Source organism: Chinchilla lanigera, unplaced genomic scaffold (genome assembly GCF_000276665.1).
Source record: "Chinchilla lanigera isolate Chin_1 unplaced genomic scaffold, ChiLan1.0 scaffold00095, whole genome shotgun sequence".
NCBI classification, from domain to species: domain Eukaryota; kingdom Metazoa; phylum Chordata; class Mammalia; order Rodentia; family Chinchillidae; genus Chinchilla; species Chinchilla lanigera.
In genome coordinates this window covers 3,944,212-3,961,323 of record NW_004955496.1, presented here as the reverse complement: position 1 = coordinate 3,961,323, position 17,112 = coordinate 3,944,212, and the positions used below count along the sequence as shown (strand labels likewise).

General features: G+C 49.0%; 1 protein-coding gene across 6 annotated transcripts in view; it reads left to right on the top strand.

Moving 5' to 3' along the window:
- Tet2 (tet methylcytosine dioxygenase 2) overlaps positions 1–17,112 on the top strand; it is a 77,373-nt gene that overhangs the window by 1,733 nt on the left and 58,528 nt on the right. Inside the window, exon 1 of one of the 6 annotated variants that reach the window (XM_013505407.1) lies at positions 798–833. The exons of the other annotated variants lie outside the window; for them this stretch is intronic. The gene's annotated coding sequence lies outside the window, so the exon portion shown is untranslated. Of the gene's footprint in view, positions 1–797; positions 834–17,112 lie in introns of those variants that run through there. 6 annotated transcript variants of the gene reach the window in all.

The following is a 17,112-nucleotide window of genomic DNA, read 5'->3' as shown; positions in this document are numbered from 1 at the left end:
TGATGCTGGTGAGTGAACCCAGCCCTTCGCACTGAGCTACGTCAGCAGTCCCCCCACCCCTTTTTCTAGATTTTGAGATGGGGCCTCGCTAAGTCAGTCAATGCCAGGCTGGGCTTGAACTTATAATCCTCCTGCCTCAGCCTTCCAGAGTGCTGGGATCACAGGTGTGCACCACCATGCTTAACCTAATATGCTTTTCCCCCCCGCCTGAAATATTTAAGATATAAGAACAAATTCCACTATCTATGCCTTTACCTATACCATAAACCAGCTTGAATGGTGGGGTATTGTAGGAAAGCATTCGAAGTTGGATGGACAAGAGGAAGTGATACACGCTTACTCCTCTGTGACTTGGGCGACAGTTCTGCTTCCCCAGTCTTCTGGCCTTAGCCTGACAGCTCCCCTCTGCGGGTGAGCCTCTGACTGGGGCCTCAGTCCCCATGCCCAATGGTATCGGTGTCCTTGGTGGGAGCTCCCAGCCGGTCCTCAGCCACGCCAAACCCCTGGTCTCCGCTGGCTGTCTCACGCCCAGGGTGACCCCCTCTGCCTGGAGTTTGAATTCACCATGAGGAAACAGAACTCGGCACACTGGTGACTCTCAGAATGAGCATTTTCCCCTCGCCTGTTCATATTTTTAGCATCGTCATTGTCACTGAAAATAGACTTCCTCTTTCCCCTCCCGGGTTGGAAAGTCTTCGGTAATTCCGCACACAGCGTCTCTCTCCCCCTCTGACTCGGTGACGTGGGTGGCCAAGGCAGCGCCCTCCTTCCCCATCCTGTCCATGAGCGAGGGAGTCAGCCAGGGCGCCTGTGGGCTGGGATCTGCATCCAGCGTGAGTCAGAATATTTTCTCTCCTTGGAGGTGAAGGGCGGGGAAGGAAGTGTAAGAGTTTTTGGAAAAGTCTCCGACGAGTGACCAAAGAGAAAAGAAGAGGAGAAATTAAACCCTCGCTGCTTGGCCAGAAGCCTTTCCTTCGCTCTCTGAGGACTTCCTCCCCTTCGCTTCCAAAACCCTGAGAGTGCGTTCAGTTTGTACAGTCGCTTAGCTCAGCCAGGACTTATTTTCAGGAGTGAAGAAGCCTGGGGCTTATTCTTAGCACATTTATTAGGAGTTTGTTCCTGGGAAAATGATTTGACCTCTTTAAGCCTTGCTTTATTTGGGAATGAGGAAAGTAATAATAGATAATAATAGGAATCTCAAAAAATAATATGTATAGAGACCACCACAGCGTAAGCTCTCAGTTCTCTACTAGCACTTGTCCCATTGTTATTTACCACTATCCTTGGCTCCTTCTGGTTTTCTATTATTTATTATTATTATTATTTTTTTTTTTGGTCTTTCTGAGACAGGGTCTCACTCGGCAGTTCAGGCTGGCCTTGAGCTCACTTTGTAGCTCAGGCTGGTCTTGAACTTGCAATGATCCTCCTGCCTCAGCCTCCTGAGTGCTGGGATTACAGGTGTGCACCACCATGCCCAGCTTATTATTTATTATTTTTATTTCTCAGGGTAGTGTAGGGAGAACACAGGGCCCCGTGCAGACTTACGGAGCTCGGACCCCAGCTGTGGCCCTGGCTTCCTGCAGGCTTTAACATAGGAATTCACAGGAAGGTTTTCCTGATCGCCTGTCCCCGACGAGGCCTGCTTGCATGAATGGGGCATGCATGAACGGGCAAGCAGACAAAACTCACTGTCCTGGTGAAGGGAGGGTTAGAAATCTGCACACAAGGTGATCAATATATACAGTGAATTTCACAGTTACAAATGTGTATTACAGTAGGAGACACAGTGCCGTGAATCTTACGGTTCCCCCCTTCTCTTAAGCACACTCACCCCAAGCTCTTGTCACCTATTTTTTTTTTTTTCCAGTACCGGGAATCAAACTCACGACCTTGCGCTTGCCAGGCAGGGGCTGTGCCGCTGAGCTAAATCCCCAGCCCCTCTTGTCACCTTCTGCAGCAGCTCTGGAGTCCTCTTTCCCCAGTATCTTTATGAGGTGTGATCAAAAATCTGGTAAATGCTGCTGCCAAGTGCCACCCAGTGGAAAAGCAGCTCATAAAAGCAGTATGCTAGGACCAGGGATATAGCTTAGCAGCACAAGCACCTGCCTGGCAAGTGCAAGGTCCTGCAAGTTCCTTTTTTTTTTTTAAGTGCAAGGTCCTGAGTTCGATTCCCGGTACCAAAGAGAAGAAAACCATGATGCCGTGTCCTCGTCCACCTTATTCACCACGTCTGACACTGTGACTCTGACTCCTTCCCAAAGTCAGAATGACCACGAAGGGAAACTTTTGAATGGATTCATGCTGGGCGTGGTGGCGCACACCTGTAATCCCAGCACTTGGGAGGCTGAAGGAGGCTGAGGCAGGAGGAGCGAGACCTGTCTCAAAAAAAAAAAAACACACCCATGAATGGATTCAGGACATTAAGGCAGCCACACACAGCACCTAAAGACACTGAGGAAAGAGGACTCTAGAGCTGCTGCAGAAGGGGTCAAGGACCATGGGATGAGTGTGTGTTTATTTATTTATTTATTTTTTTTTTTTTATTTATTTATTTTTGTCTTTTTTGAGATAGGGTCTTGCTGTGCAGTTCAGGCTGGCCTTGAGCTCTCTGCATAGCCCGGACTGGTCTCAAACTCGCAACGATCCTCTTGCCTCAGCCTCCCGAGTGCTGGGATCACAGGCATGAGCCACCACGCCTGGCAAGTGTGTGTTTAAAGTGATGGCGAGGGGGTTCGCGGTTGTGTGCAGCTTACTGCAGTGCATTCCTCTTGGTCACATCTGTGTTTTGTCGGCTCTCTCGGGAAGTGGGACGGGAAGGTCCACTGCTGCCTCGTAGGCATCTTTCCCATTAATGTGGACACCTTTTCTCTCTGGTGAAGCAGATGGGCTTTCAGAAGCTTCCCTCCTGTTGACTTCCTAGTTTGTTCCTCTCACTTGAGTCCACTGTTATTGTCCCGTGATTTAAGTCCTATACCTCTTTGATGATTGAGAAGGAGCAGCTATTTCTAATAGTGCCCCTTTTCTGCTTATCCTTCAGGAAGACAAAAGGCTTTTCTTAGTGTCCTGTAAAACTGCTGGTCTCAGGAATAAACCCACTCTCTGCTCATTTGGCTCAAGATTTCCGCTTCAATGTACATCAATGCCTAGACCTTTTTCTTTTTGTTTTTTTGAGACAGAGTCCCACTATGTAGCCCAGGCTGATAGCCAGCTCAAGGCAGTCCTCCTGCCTCAGCCTCCTGAGTGCTGGGGTGACAGCTGTGTGCCACCAAACCCAGTTTTGACTTTAAAATTAAGATTTCAGTGTTCTTTCCTGGGGCCATCCTGAGGAGTGACCACGCTGCCTCTTTGTAGACATTGGTCCAATGAACCTTATCCTTGAAGTGTCACAGCCTCTCTCTCAATGTTTTTTTAAACCAGGTGTGGCGGGTGCTGGGCGTGGTGGCACACGCCTGTAATCCCAGCACTTGGGAGGTTGAGGCAGGAAGATAGTTGCAAGTTCGAGACCACCCTGGGCCACAAAGTGAGCTCAAGGCCAGTCTGAACTGCATACTAGACTCTGTCTCAAAAAATGACAATAAATAAATAAACAAACAAACAAACAGGGGTAGTGGTCTTGACATACCTCCCAGGCTGGCCTGGATATTCTGGGCTCTACTGATCATCCTGCCTCAGCCTTCTGAGAAGCTAGATTACAGGTACTGGCTGTCATAAGATTTTATTTTATTTATTTATTGTCTTTTTGATACAGAGTCTTGCTATGCAGTTCGGGCTGACCTTGAGCTCTGGTTGCTAGCCCAGGCTGGTCTCGAACTTGCAACAGTCCTCCTGCCTCAGCCTCCCGAGTGCTGGGATTACAGGAGTGCGCCACCACGCCTGACTGTCATAAATTTTACAACACAAATAGACACAGGAGGTCATGCAGGATAGTGCTCTTTGAACTATTTTGCTACCTGTCCATTTGTTATTGTTTTAAATAAAGTATACTTACTGCTTTTAAATGAGCAGAAGCATATTTAAAAGGAGGATTTCTGTGTACTTCACCTTGTAACCTTCTCCGTCTGCACCCTTTCTCTCCCCATCGCACACGCCCAGGTGTAGCAGTCAGTGCTGAGCCACGTGAGAGTGAAACCTCCGTCAGCCCCACACGGGTGTCAGCATCTCAGGAGACCAAAGGGAAGCTGGACACCATGGTGCACACCTATCATCCCAGCACTTGAGAGGCTGAGGCAGGAGAATCGTCATGAGTTCCAGGCCAGCCTAAGCTACATACCTTGTCCCCCGCGCCCCCTAAAAAAGAAAAGGAGTAGGAGGCTGAAGGGTGGAGACCCCGCCTTTCTCAGGGGCTTCTTTCCACTCGGATCGTTGCACCCCAAACCCCCAAGTGGCACGTGGCGTTTTCTCACTGATCATACCTGCCTGGGAGGCATCCTTTGAGTGGGGAGGAAGTCAGTCAAGGTGACCTCACTGCGCTGCAGGGCCCTCCGCGGGAGGGGAAGGACAGGCCCTCCCTGCTCGCAGGGTTCTGAGGCTCAGTGAAGACACGGCACTCCAGAGGCGCTGAGGTCGGCCTGGTGCCCGCCGGGGCCTGCTTGTCCCGCCAGGGGACCGCGCAAGCCCCCAGCGTTGTCCATGCCCCTGCTCAGTCACCTCCGTCCATAGGCACGAGCAGGTCTGGGACCTGCTGAGGGCCAGAGAACTTTAGAAAAACAAAAGCCGTGCCTGTCACCTGAAGCTCTTTTCCTTCAGAGGCAGGAAGCGATTTCTCGGGCAGAGTCTGAAAAGTACACAGCAAAAAAGCAGTGTGGCCGCGGGAGGGCAGTGAGGTCGGGGCTGAGTGTTCCGCCTGTGGTTTGGGCAGTGCAGATCCGTGGAATCTGTGGACCTGTGGAAGAGATGAGCTTGGTTTGCACCTGGAAATCCTTTTGGGGTTTGTGCACTTTTTGAGTTAGTGTCTCGCTGTGTAGTCCAGGTTGGTCTTAAACTCACTGTGTAGCCCAGAATGGCCTGGAACTTGTAGTGATCCGCCTGCCTCAGCCTCTGGAATGCTGGGATTATAAGTGTGTGCCACCACGCCTGGCTTCATCTCAAGATCAGCTGCTCGACACTGACAGTGCACACGCACGCAAACACACACACGCGCGTGCACACACACACACACACACACACAGCGCATCCTTTGTGGTAAACCCTTCCCTTCAGCGTGCTGCTGACTCTGTGGAGACCCTGAGCCTGCAGGCGAGGTCTCCGGCTCCTGTCGCCGGCTCCAGTGCAGCCCCGCTCTGTGCAGCACCCCCGCGGTTGCGCCCTCTGCTCCCTGACCGTCCACTCCGCTTGTGCTCTGGTTGGCCTTCCTGAAGGTCAGTTCCCAGTGCCCAGTGCATGCCTGAGCCCGTTCCTCATACCCTTGCTGGATGCCCACTGTCAAACTCTTGAAGCAAGGTGGGCGTAGGGGTGCACTCTGGGAGGCCAAGGCAGAAGGATTGCAAATTGGAGCCCAGCCTGCGCGACTTAGCAATTTAGTGAGACCCAGCCACCCTCACCCCCACAAAAAGAAAAAGGCTGGTGATGTAGCTCACTGCAAAGGCCCTAGGTTCAAAAAGAGGAGAGGCTGCCCAAACCGAGGGCCTGTGGTCAGCATGGTGATAGGGCCTGCGGGGGGTCTTGTAGTCTTCGGGGTGTCCCCACCTGGAACAGCCCTGTGGAGCTTGGGCCCCTGGGGTGCAGTCAGACACAGAGCTCCAGCCCACAGGAGCTACAGCATCTGCTGGATCCCCTGCCCTGGCTGTGACCCCCTGGCCTGGCTGTGACCCCCTGGCCTGGCTGTGACCCCCTGGCCTGCCTGTGACCCCCTGACCTGGCTGGGACCCCCTGGCCTGGCTGGGACCTGTCCCTAGTTCCCTTCTGGTGCTGCCCCAGAAGCCTGCATCCTTGAGGGTCCTGGTCACCACCCAAGCCTGCGGCCCTGCCGCTCCTATCCTGTGGACCCCGCCCGGCTCCTGAGGCCTGCTGGGGAGCAAGTGCTAGGGCCCTGGGGCCCTCACATTTGTGCACACAGAGCCAGGGGCCCGCCCAGGTGGCATCCCAGCAGCTCCCCACCTGAGGATTCTGGTCATATGATGGGCTTTGTGTGTTTGTTTTGCAGTACTGGAGATGGAGCCCAGGGCCTCACACCGTGCCACCTCCTAAGCTATGTTTTTGTTTTTATTTTGAGGCAGTTTCAAATTGCTAAATTGCCTCTCTTGGCTTGAGCTTGTGATCCTCCTGTCTCAGCCTTCCAGAGTGGTTTGCTTTCTTTTGTTTGGTACAAGGAATCGAACTTAGGGCCCCATAGAAATTTTTGTTTGTTTATTTGTTTTTTGTTATTTATTTTTTTGGAGACCGGGTCTCAACATGTAGTTCAGGCTGGCCTCAAGGTCACCAAGATCCTCCTGCCTCAGCTTCCTGAGTGCTGGGATTACAGGCCTATGCCACCCCTGCCAGCTCCTTCTTCTTGCTTATTGCACTTTGCCCCTTCTCAACATGTAGTTCAGGCTGGCTTTGAACTCATTATGTAGCCCAGGCTGGCCTCAAGGTCACCGAGATCCTCCTGCCTCAGCTTCCTGAGTGCTGGGATTACAGGCCTACACCACCCCTGCCAGTTCTTTCTTATTGCTTATTACTCTTTGCCCCTTCTTAAAATAGAGATAGCCCAGAGGGGGCCTGGGGGATAGAGAGTAACAATTTCAGGTGTCACATCAAGATGCTATCTTCTAGGACCAGAGATATAGTTCAGTGGCACAAGGGCCTGCCTGGCAAGCACAGGGTCCTGAGTTTGATTCCTGGTACCAGAAAAAGAAAAAGATACTCTCTTCTGCAAAGTTACATTGTTTCAGAGCTTGAACCTCTGAGATAATTGTTTTTTCGGGTTTTTTTTTTTTGTTTTGTTTTGTTTTTTTTGAGACTAGATCTCCCTGGGCACTTCAGGCTGACCTTGAGCTCACTTTGGAACTTGGAATGATCCTCCTGCCTCAGCCTCCCAAGTGCTGTGATTATAGGTGTGTGCCACCACACCCGGCTCTGAGATACTTAATTGTAACTAACACTCTCCTGGAACACTTGATACTTCTATCTTTTCCTTATAGTATCATAGGAAAATGAGTTTGCTACAGTTGAGAGTTATGTGGTTTTGGCTATTTTGGGAGACTTTCCTGTTGCGTTTGGTGTTCTAATTTCCATGGTATCAATCATTACATCTCACTATCAGAAGAGAAATTCGGGGACCTCATCGGGATGAGTGGGACTTAATGGGACTCTGGGGTGATGCCTCCCCCAAGCCCCGTGCAAGGAACTGAAGCCAGGACCTCACATGCTACCCCCAGGCCAAGGGATGATTTGATCATATAATTGATTTGGAGTACAGGAGAGGAATCCGGCCTTCACACTGAGCTACACAGACAGCCTTTTTTTTAGAGACAGGGTCTCCCTATGTAGCCCAGGCTGGCCTCAAACTCACAGCAATCCTCCTGCCTCAGCCTCCCAAGTACTGGGCTTACAGGTATGGGCCAGCTTACCCAGCTATTGACAGCCCTTTTTACCTTGAGGCAGGGTCTTGCTAAGTCTCTAAATTGCTCAGGCTGGGCTTGAACTTCCAGTCCTGCCTCAGCCTCCTAAAGTGCTAGGATCACAGCTGTGCGCTACCACCATGCCTGCCTGAGATGGTCATTTTTAATGAATTAAAGTGCCCAGAACTTTGTTTAGTGAGTCAGAAACACAAGAAATGTTATGAAAATTACAGAATGTTCAGTGCATGCTACTTTTCTAGTGTTCACTTTGTTTTGCTCCATTTTTTCCCCCCTCACAGGGGAGAGGAACTTCCGTGTAATTAGAGTGTAGCTCGGTGGGAGGGAGGCCCTTGTCTGGCTGCTGTCCCCAAGCTTTGTGGCATCCCAACAAGGTGTGGTGCGGGGACTGATTATGGCTTTGGGGGATGCTGAGCTGGGCCCAGTGTGGAGTTGGAGCCCCCACTATGGGGGTGATGGCTGCTTTCCCACCCCCCGGCAGGACTTGCTGTTGGGGCATTTTGGGTGCAGTGCACAGCAAGCATGATCTAGCCTTCATCGTAGATTGTGAGCATAAAACCATCCTGGTGGTCTCCAGAAGTTTTCTTGCTCCTTACTCAGTTTTAGGCAGTATTTTATTTTATTTTATTTATTTTTTTCAGATGGGGTCTCGCTATGCAGTGCAGGCTGGCCTTGAACTCACTGTGTAGCCCAGGTTGGCCTCAAACTCTGGTGATCCACCCTCCTGCCTCAGCCTCTGGAATGCTGGAATTACAGCCAGGCAGTTTTAGAGATAGCAATTTTGTCCCCCTTTTTCTAAATTCAAAGAAATGAAATTATTGGGAGTTTTCCTACCATAAAAAAAAGTCAAAAATCGTATCTGAATGCCTGGCTTGTGGTGTTTAATAACTGATTAAGTGAAGGTGGTATTGTCTTCTACAAAGAAAAAATATGCAATTAAAAAAAAAACTTAGCTCAGTTTCTAACTATATGGAAAACATTTCTCTTCAGAAACCGAGGTCATAAACTGTCCTGTCATAAAATGTCCCCTTCTGATCCTTATGTGGCCCAGTTAAGGGCTACAGCTGGGAGACGAGCAGTGGCCGGAAAGTGCGAGTGAAAGATTATTTCCTGAATCCCTGAGAAAGAATGTTTGCAAAATTGCTATTATCAAAGAGGAAAGCTACACATTGTAAAACTTTAGGAAACCACGCGCGGGCTTGTTTCATTCATGCTCGTGTGTGGGTGCATGCTCGTGTGTGTTGTGTGCGTATGTATGTGCTCTTAATGTTTCAGACAGGATCTCACTGTGTCTCAGGCTAGCCTGAAGCTCTGAATCCTCCTGCCTCAGCTTCCCCCTGCTGGGATTATAGGCATGTACCCTCAGGTACAGTCATGTGAGAACTTTATTGCTCTTCTAAAGAGGACTACTCTAGCACCTAATTGGATTGTTCTAATAGTGATTGGAAACTCATTGATTTGGTACAGTTTGTAAAGTTTTAGCTAATCAGGGTGCGGTGGCACAAACCTGTCATCCCACCACTCTAGAGGCTGAGGCAGGAGGGTCCCTGAGTTTGAAGCCAGCTTAGGCTACATAGTGAATTCAAGGTCAAGCAGGACTACACGGGGAGACCCCGCCTTAAAGAAACATGAGAGTAGCTGATGTAGGAGAGACAAAGTTAATTAACAGAGAGAATGCGGAGATGGGGAACACCCTGTGTGGTTTTGATAGTGATGTAAATTGGCACTGCCCTTGGGGAAATCAGGGCTGAGGCTTCCTCCTTTCCGGGCACCAGGGAAATGAGACCACCCCACACCCCATGTCAAGGACACTCCAGCTGTGGAGGGCCTGGCGGTGGAAATAGCTCGTGCGCGTCACACCTCACACTGCAGGCAGAAAATCAAGTCCCACCACGCACATGCGCACACACAGGCGGAGAGGTGTGGCAGGGCTGTCCAGCGTCTGTCTGTCCAGCGTCTGTCTGTCTGGATTATAAAGCACGCCGGTGAGAATGATGAAGTGTGCATCGCTCATATTGCTAGTAAGAACTAGGGAGTTACTCTTAGAAGACAGAAAACCAAGAAATAAGCCTTTAATTTCCTGGGGCAAGGGCTCCGCAGCAGGTGCCGACCTTGCGTGCCTGAGGACTGGTTTCCCTCCCAGCGCTGCCCCGGTGTAAGTGAAAGAGGAGGCGGGCAGGCGGGCTTTCACTATTGTTGTATGGAGTCTTAGTTTTCAACTTTTTCTTCTTTTTGAGGTAGGATCTCACTACAGTTGTCTGGCCTCAAACTCCTGCCTTGGCCACCAACTGCTGGGATTACACCACACCCGGCTTAAACTATTTCTGTTTGGGGCCACATCTTCCAAAGGTTTGTAACCCTACGATAACATGCAAAAAGACACATTCCTGCCCTCCGTGGTCACCGAGACTCCCTCTCCCCTTTCTTTTTTTTGGTACCGGGAATCAAACTCATGACCTTGTGCTTGCCAGGCAGGGTCTTATGCCACTGAGCTATATCCTCAGCCCTTCCCTCTCCCCTTTCGCTCCTCCCTCCTGTCTGCCTGCTGTCTGACTGACCCTTGATCACTGCATCTGCAGGGAGTTAGGCAGAGGCCACAGCCCATAGGTAGGACTGCAGGAACGTGGATATGTGTTTAACTCTGGGCTTTACTCCTAAGCACAATGAGAATAAAGCTCGACTTCTCCAAAGGGCTTATGTTTTTCTTTGTCTTATGTTCTGTCTAAATTTTACATTCATAGAGTAATTATGTCTTCAAATAGTTTATTTAAATACCTGTATTTATTTAAATATCCTCCAACCCCTTGAGAACTGAGAATTTCCTTTAAATTCCATTATTTACTTGAATTAAACACTTCAAATTGGGCATGGTAGCTCACATCTCTAATCCAAGAATGGTTGGAGGCTGAGGCTGGAGGATCCCTGGTTCAAACCCCTTCTGGGCAATAGTGTGATTTATTTTATTTATTTATTTATTTATTTATTTATTTATTTATTTATTTTTTAATAGCATGATTTAGCAAGACTCTTGTCCCAATATAATTACAAAAGGGCTGAGGATGTAGCTCAGAACAAAGACCCTGGGTTCAATCTCTAAGACTTCAAAAGCAAAAACAAAAACAAAAACCACTTCAAAATCAAGGGTAATTTAGAAGCGTTAGATTTGATATATTTTTCAAAGTCGGGTCATTTGGTCTATAAGATGAAAGAACCTTCTCTTTCTTTCTCTCTCTCTTTTTTTTTTTTTTTTTTTTTTGATATCAGGAATTGAATTCAGGACCCAGAGCTTGCCAGGTGCTATGCCCCTGAGCTATATCTCTTGTTTTAAAAAGACACTATCTTATCAAGAACTCATGATTGAAAAACTGTTCCCTATCAAAGTGGCTCAGTCTTAAAAATCTCATTGTTCTGTTGTTTGGTACAAGACATTCCCTGAAGAGTTTGTGCAAAGTGAGGGGACAGTAAAGAGTGCAGCAGAGGCGAAACAAACGCAAGCAGGGAGAGGAGGAGGAGGGCACCTTTCTACTACGCTTATTTTTGTTCACATTTCTGTGCTCGGCTCTGATCCCTTCTGTTACAGTAACTTGTCAGTTGATAACATTTACCAGTTTAGCAAGTGGAGATGTTGCTGATTGTGATTGTCCTGAGGTTTTTCTTTTGATTTGGTTGTTTTTTAAAAAAACAATAAATAAAATATCCTCTGTATCTGTAGATAGCGTACCTCCATGTACACTAATTTAGTTTATGTTGGTTTTTAATCTTTTATTTTTTTGAGACAGGGTCTCACTATGCAGTTCAGGGTGACCTTGAACTCACTGTGTAGCACAAGCTGGCCTCAAACTTGTGGGATCCTCTTGCCTCAGCCTCCCAAGTGCTGGGATTACAGGGGAGCTCACCACGCCTCGCTAATATTCTTTTTGAAAACAACTATTCTTGAATTTAAATTTTTTTTTTTATTTTTTTGTTTTTCTCCGGTACCGGGAACCGAACTCACGACCTTGCGCTTACCAGGCAGGCGCTTTGCCGCTGAGCTAAATCCCCAGCCCCACTATTCTTGAATTTATCAAGCATACTGGGTAGGTTTCTGTTAGGTTGTTTATGTCAAATACTTTCCCCTTCTTTGATTATTTTCCTGAATTTTTGCATTGGAATGCTTAATTTTGTTTTGTTTTATTTTGTTTTGTCAATGAAAAACATTTAGGAATTTAGGAAAGGCAATAAAGTTATCTCTTTAGCTCCACTGACCTTCCCAAAGTCACCTACCCTAAGATGGGTGTGGTGACACACGCCTGTAATCCCAGCACTTGGGAGGCAGAGGCAGGAGTATTGTTGCAAGTTTGAGGCCATCCTGTGCTATAAAGTGAGCTCAAGGCCAGCCTGAACTGCACAGCAAGACCCTATCGTAAAAAGACAAAAAAAAAAAAAAAAGTCACCCATCCTGGTGATCAGAGAGATTATGTTTTTTTTTTGTGATTAGGATCACAGTCTAGGAAAACAGATTCAAGCAATGCAGAGGATGTGCCCCAAGGTTTTGCCAGATGCAGGTTGCATTTATACACAGCCATACAGGGTCTCACTGCAACTCAGTGTGAGCCTCAAACTTGTGGTGATCCTCCCGCCTCAGCCTCCTGAGTGCTGGGGTTACAGCGTGTGCCACCCCGTGCTTGGTCTGAATTTCACTGTTTCCCTCCCTCCTGTGTGTGCCAGTGCTGTGCTGACCAGGCTGGCGCAGTGACCCCAGCCCCGAGCCAGCCTTTCCCCAGGCTTCTGGGGTGCATTTAAACACTTTTCCTTTCTTCTCTCCTCAGTGCTGGGGACAACCCCAGGCCTGCTCTGTGTCCTGGGCGAGTGCCCTGCCCTGAGCCACACCCTGAGCCCTGCCCAGCCTCAGGTTTCTGTCTAGAGCACTCTGCAATGTTTCCTAAATGTGTCTGCTTCTTCCCTTCCGTGCACCTTTGTTTCTTTACAGGAACGGGACAGTAGAGCTTTTCCCCTCTGCCCTTGGTCCCTAGCTTCCCACCCCCAGGCAGGCCTGAGAAACTAGAAGTCCCCAAGGGGCCACAGAAACTCCACGCCCAGAGGAATGTGGCTGTGCCCAGAGGCAGGAATGTTGCCTGGGGAGGAAGGCCGAGGCAGCCGGGCCTCCTCCCTCCGCTCAGTGGTTTAAATTGGGCAGGTCTGGAGACCACCAGGAACCTCAGCCAAGGCTCTGGACTCCTGTGCAGACCCTGCAGACTCACCTGCCTGAGCGCAGCGCCTTGAGGAAGGTAGGACCCTCTCCCCTCCCCTCCTGTCCGCAATGCCTTTGTCCCTCTGAAGAATCTAAAGCCCAGCGTCTTCCTGGCTGCTTCAAGCTGCTGTAACGATTGATTGGACCCGAGTCTGAGTGCAGGGAACCCTTGCTTACAGCACTGAAAAACCCTTGTTTTTCAGAAGCACAGCTATAGTAATCTGAGCTTGGCTAAGTGTGGTGGCCCAGCCCTGTGACTCCAGAACTCTGGAGGCTGAGACAAGATCCCTGTGAGTTCAAGGCCAGTCAGCTCGAACCACGCAGGAAGCAAGGTCTTGTCTCAAAAAAAAAAAAAAAAAACCAAAAAACCCCAAAGTAATAATAACCTGAGGTTACAGAGGTGGCACACTCCTGTGTTTCCAGCTGAGGGAACTTAGGAGGCTGAGACAGGAAGATCCCCATGAGTTCAGGGCCATCCTAGACTACATAGTGAGTTCAGGGCCACCCTGAATTACATAGGGAGACTGTCTCAGGTATTCAACCAGTGTCTGAAGCAGAGAGCACCAGGGAGACCTTGCTGAGGCTGATGCGTCCTTGCCCTATCTGAGCTGAGTTAGGGTACCAGGTGTCTACTCTGAAGTGCATAACACCCCTCCCTGCTCCTGGGTCCTGAAGTCTTCATGTTGGCCCAAGAGCACAGGAGGAGCCTTTGTACGTTTAGATGGGTTTGCCCGGTTGCACTGCTGCAGGCTCGTTCACTTGCGCCCCAAAGCACAGTGAAATCCTCTTAAGACATCCAGACCTCTTCACGGGGCATTTAGAACATTATCACTGGGGAACCTTTTTTTGTACTTGTTTAAAATATTACTTATGAGGGCTGGGCGTGGTGGCACACGCCTGTAACCCCAGCACTCTGGAGGCTGAGGCAGGAGGATGGTTGTGAGTTTGAGACCAGCCTGCGCTACAAAGTTGAGCTCAAGGCCAAGCTGAACTGCATAGCAAGACCCTGTCTCAAAAAAGGTAAATCAGTTAATCAATTCAATATTAATTTATGAAAGCCAGGAGTGGTGATTTATTCCTATAATCCTAGCACTGGGGAGGCTGAAGCAGGAGGATCACTGAGTTCATGGACAGCATAGGCTACATAGTGAGACCCTGTCTCAAAAATCAAAGCAAAAAAAATTCCTTAGCCCATCTGTGTTCTAAGCTAGTGCATGCATGTGAACTTGAGTTCCTCCTGGCTCAGCCTCCTGAGCGGTGCTGGGATAATGCGCATGAGCGACCATGTGCAGCTCAACAGCTGGTCTTAGAAGGGGGGCTATGCACGGACTCCTGGCAGTGTCCTTCGGTGTGGATTCCCCTACAGAGTCACAGCTTCTTGCTGCTCTGTGCCCTTCTGCATATTTCAAGGCAAACTTGAACGTTTCCTGATCATTGTTTCTTTGATTATTGTCGTGATTTCCTGGGCAGGGGGCTGCACTTTCTACTCCTAATGTTCCCGCTTCTCTTCACATTTTCGTTTTGTTTGAGAACATGTGGGAAGTGAGCGCTTTCAGAGCCCGTCACCTCAGCTCTGCAGCCGCCCGCGGGGAAATCCAGAACAGGCTTTGAGTGGGGGAGTCGGTCATCAGCCAGTCTCTCAGAGACAAAAATAAGCTGGGTCTTAGTCTAAGAGTTTGGAATATATTTCCGTGTTTGCATTTCAAATGCAGGTTGAACTCCTCAATGAGCTGCATAGCTAAGAGCTTTTTTTTGGCCAAGATTTATTTACTGTTTTAAAGAGAAAAAAAACAATAACAACATAGATTAAAAAACAAAACAACACAAAAACAATAAAAATGATACAGAATTTGAAAACAAGATGATAGGAATTAATGGTTATTAAATTACATAGTTGTTAGTTTCAGCAAAGTTGCTCAGATGACCAAATGTAAGAATGCAAGGTTGATCAAAGACAATAAAAAGTAATAACATTAAAAATGATACAGAGCTTCCACTAATCAAGATGGTAGGAATTCAACAATGGTTGTTATATTGCATATTGTTGTCTTCATAGTAGGTGTTCAGATTACCAGATATAAGCATGCAAAACTGGTCAAAAAATATTTAAGCATTAACTATTCCTTTCAATAAACTAATAGACATCAGCAGTATGCTTACCCAGCTATTCTTGTGTATACATATATGTTTTTTAGGGATTCAAGCTGTCATAGATGGGAATTTACAAACTGGCTAGGAGTTTTCCATACATTTTGCTAGGACAGGGGCTTACCCTCAAAGATACCTCCACACTTGGGGACTAGTGCTAAAATGTGTTTGGGGATCAAGGCAAAACTCCTTTATAAGGTCCTAGTTTGGATAATAAATTTACCAGACTTTGCTTTGGTGCAAATATGAAAACTCTCATTTTTGTACAGAAGAATTGAAACTGGAGAGCTGGATGTGGTGGTACACGCCTGTAGTCTCTAGTACTTGGGAGGCTGAGGCAGGAGAATCAAGGCCAGTCTGAACTACATAGTGACATCTGCATCTGTCTGGGGGAGAGAGAGAGAGAGAAAGAGAGAAAGAGAGAGAGAGAGAGAGAGATCTTTTAAGTGTTTCAGGAAGATACCAAGAAGGGGAATAGCTGGGTCCCATGGAGTTTCTAGTTTCAATTTTTTGAGGAGTCGTTGCCCTGATTTCCAGTGTTTGCCCCAGCTTACACTCCCAGGAGCAGTGCAGAAGGGTCCTTTCCCCACAGCCTCACCAACATCGATTATTACTTGATTTCTTGATGATGCCCATTCTTTCTGGGGGTAAGACGGGGTCTCAGTGTTTGATTTGCATTTCTGTAATGGCCAGCGATGCGGAACTTTTTTTTTTCATGTATTTATCGGCCCTCTGTACTTCTGAGAAGTGTCTGTCCCTTTCACGCTCCCATTTCTGACCGGGTCTTTCATTTGGGGGATGTTTTCTCCGGCTGTGTGTCCTCTGGGTGTAGCTGGCATCTCCCCTTCTGTGGGCTGTGCCCCGCAGCCCCTGTCCCCTCAGCCCTGCTGCTGTGGCCTCACTGAGGATCCCGCCTCCTGCAGTCCGCCCTGGCGGGGAGGCTCGCGCATCCGGGAATGAATCCCAGTTCTTCTCCTGACTTCGAGCATGTTTTCATGCTTCTGCGTTTGGGGGGACCTGGTAGATGCAGCCTGTGCAACCCAGACAGCCGGCACGGAGCGGAGTCAACACCTCCGCGCTGCATTTCGGGCCCGTTGCAAAATCCTTTTCCCAAATGGGGAATTTCTAGGGCATTCATTTATTCTTGGTTTTTCTGAGGCAGGGCCGCGCTTTGCAGCCCTGGCTTGCCTCAAACTCACCGTGTGACCCAGGCTGATCTTGAAGTTGTGGCGGTTTTCCTGCCTCAGCCTTGTGAACACTGGGATTGCAGGCCTGTACCACCACGCCTGGCTTATTTTTTATCTGCAAATTATTTTTCTTCTCTTTAAGTGAAATATAAGGGACCCAGAGAGGCTTGACTGGTTTTAATGTGCCGTACCTTTAAAACCTAATTAAGGGATCTTCATTGTACTGCTTTAACCTTTTCCTATTTCCTGAGTCTTTCTCAGTCTTTCCCTGTCTACTGTGCATGGCGGGTGGGTGGGAGAGCTGCAATCCCGAGTGGGTGGAATTCCCAGGGTCCCCAGCAGAGAGTTCAGCTGAACTCTGCTCTTTGGCGCCTCCCACCGTCCTATCCCGCGATTCCGCTGTGAAGCGGACAGGACCGCGAGGCGGGGAAGGGTGTGTGGAGCCCTCAGGACTTTGCCCTGGTACTACGAACTGGTAGGGGTAGTCTCCAGTGCAATTCGTGACAAATATTTTTGAGCAAAACAGAAATACGGAGACCAGGCCATCAAAAAATTTTTTTTTGGTCCTTTTGGGACAGGGTTTCATTGTAAGTTCAGGCTGACCTTGAGCTCACTTTGTAACCTAGGCTGGCCTTGAACTTGCAACAATCCTCCTGCCTCAGCCTCCCGAGTGCTGGGATTAGAGGTGTGCACCACCACGCCCGGCTTTGGGCGATTACATGTTAATGTTTGTGTCTGAGGGAAGAGTGGAGGGCGTGCTGGCTCGGGTTCCCAGTTAGTGGATCAAGGCGGTACAATGGGAGTGCGCTCGTCTCTCCTGCCCTGCGCTCGTCTCTCCTGCCCTGCGCTCGTCTCTCCTGCCCTGCGCTCGTCTCTCCTGCCCTGCGCTCGTCTCTCCTGCCCTGCGCTCGTCTCCCCTGCCCTGCGCTCGTCTCCCCTGCCCTGCGCTCGTCTCCCCTGCCCTGCGCTCGTCTCCCCTGCCCTGCGC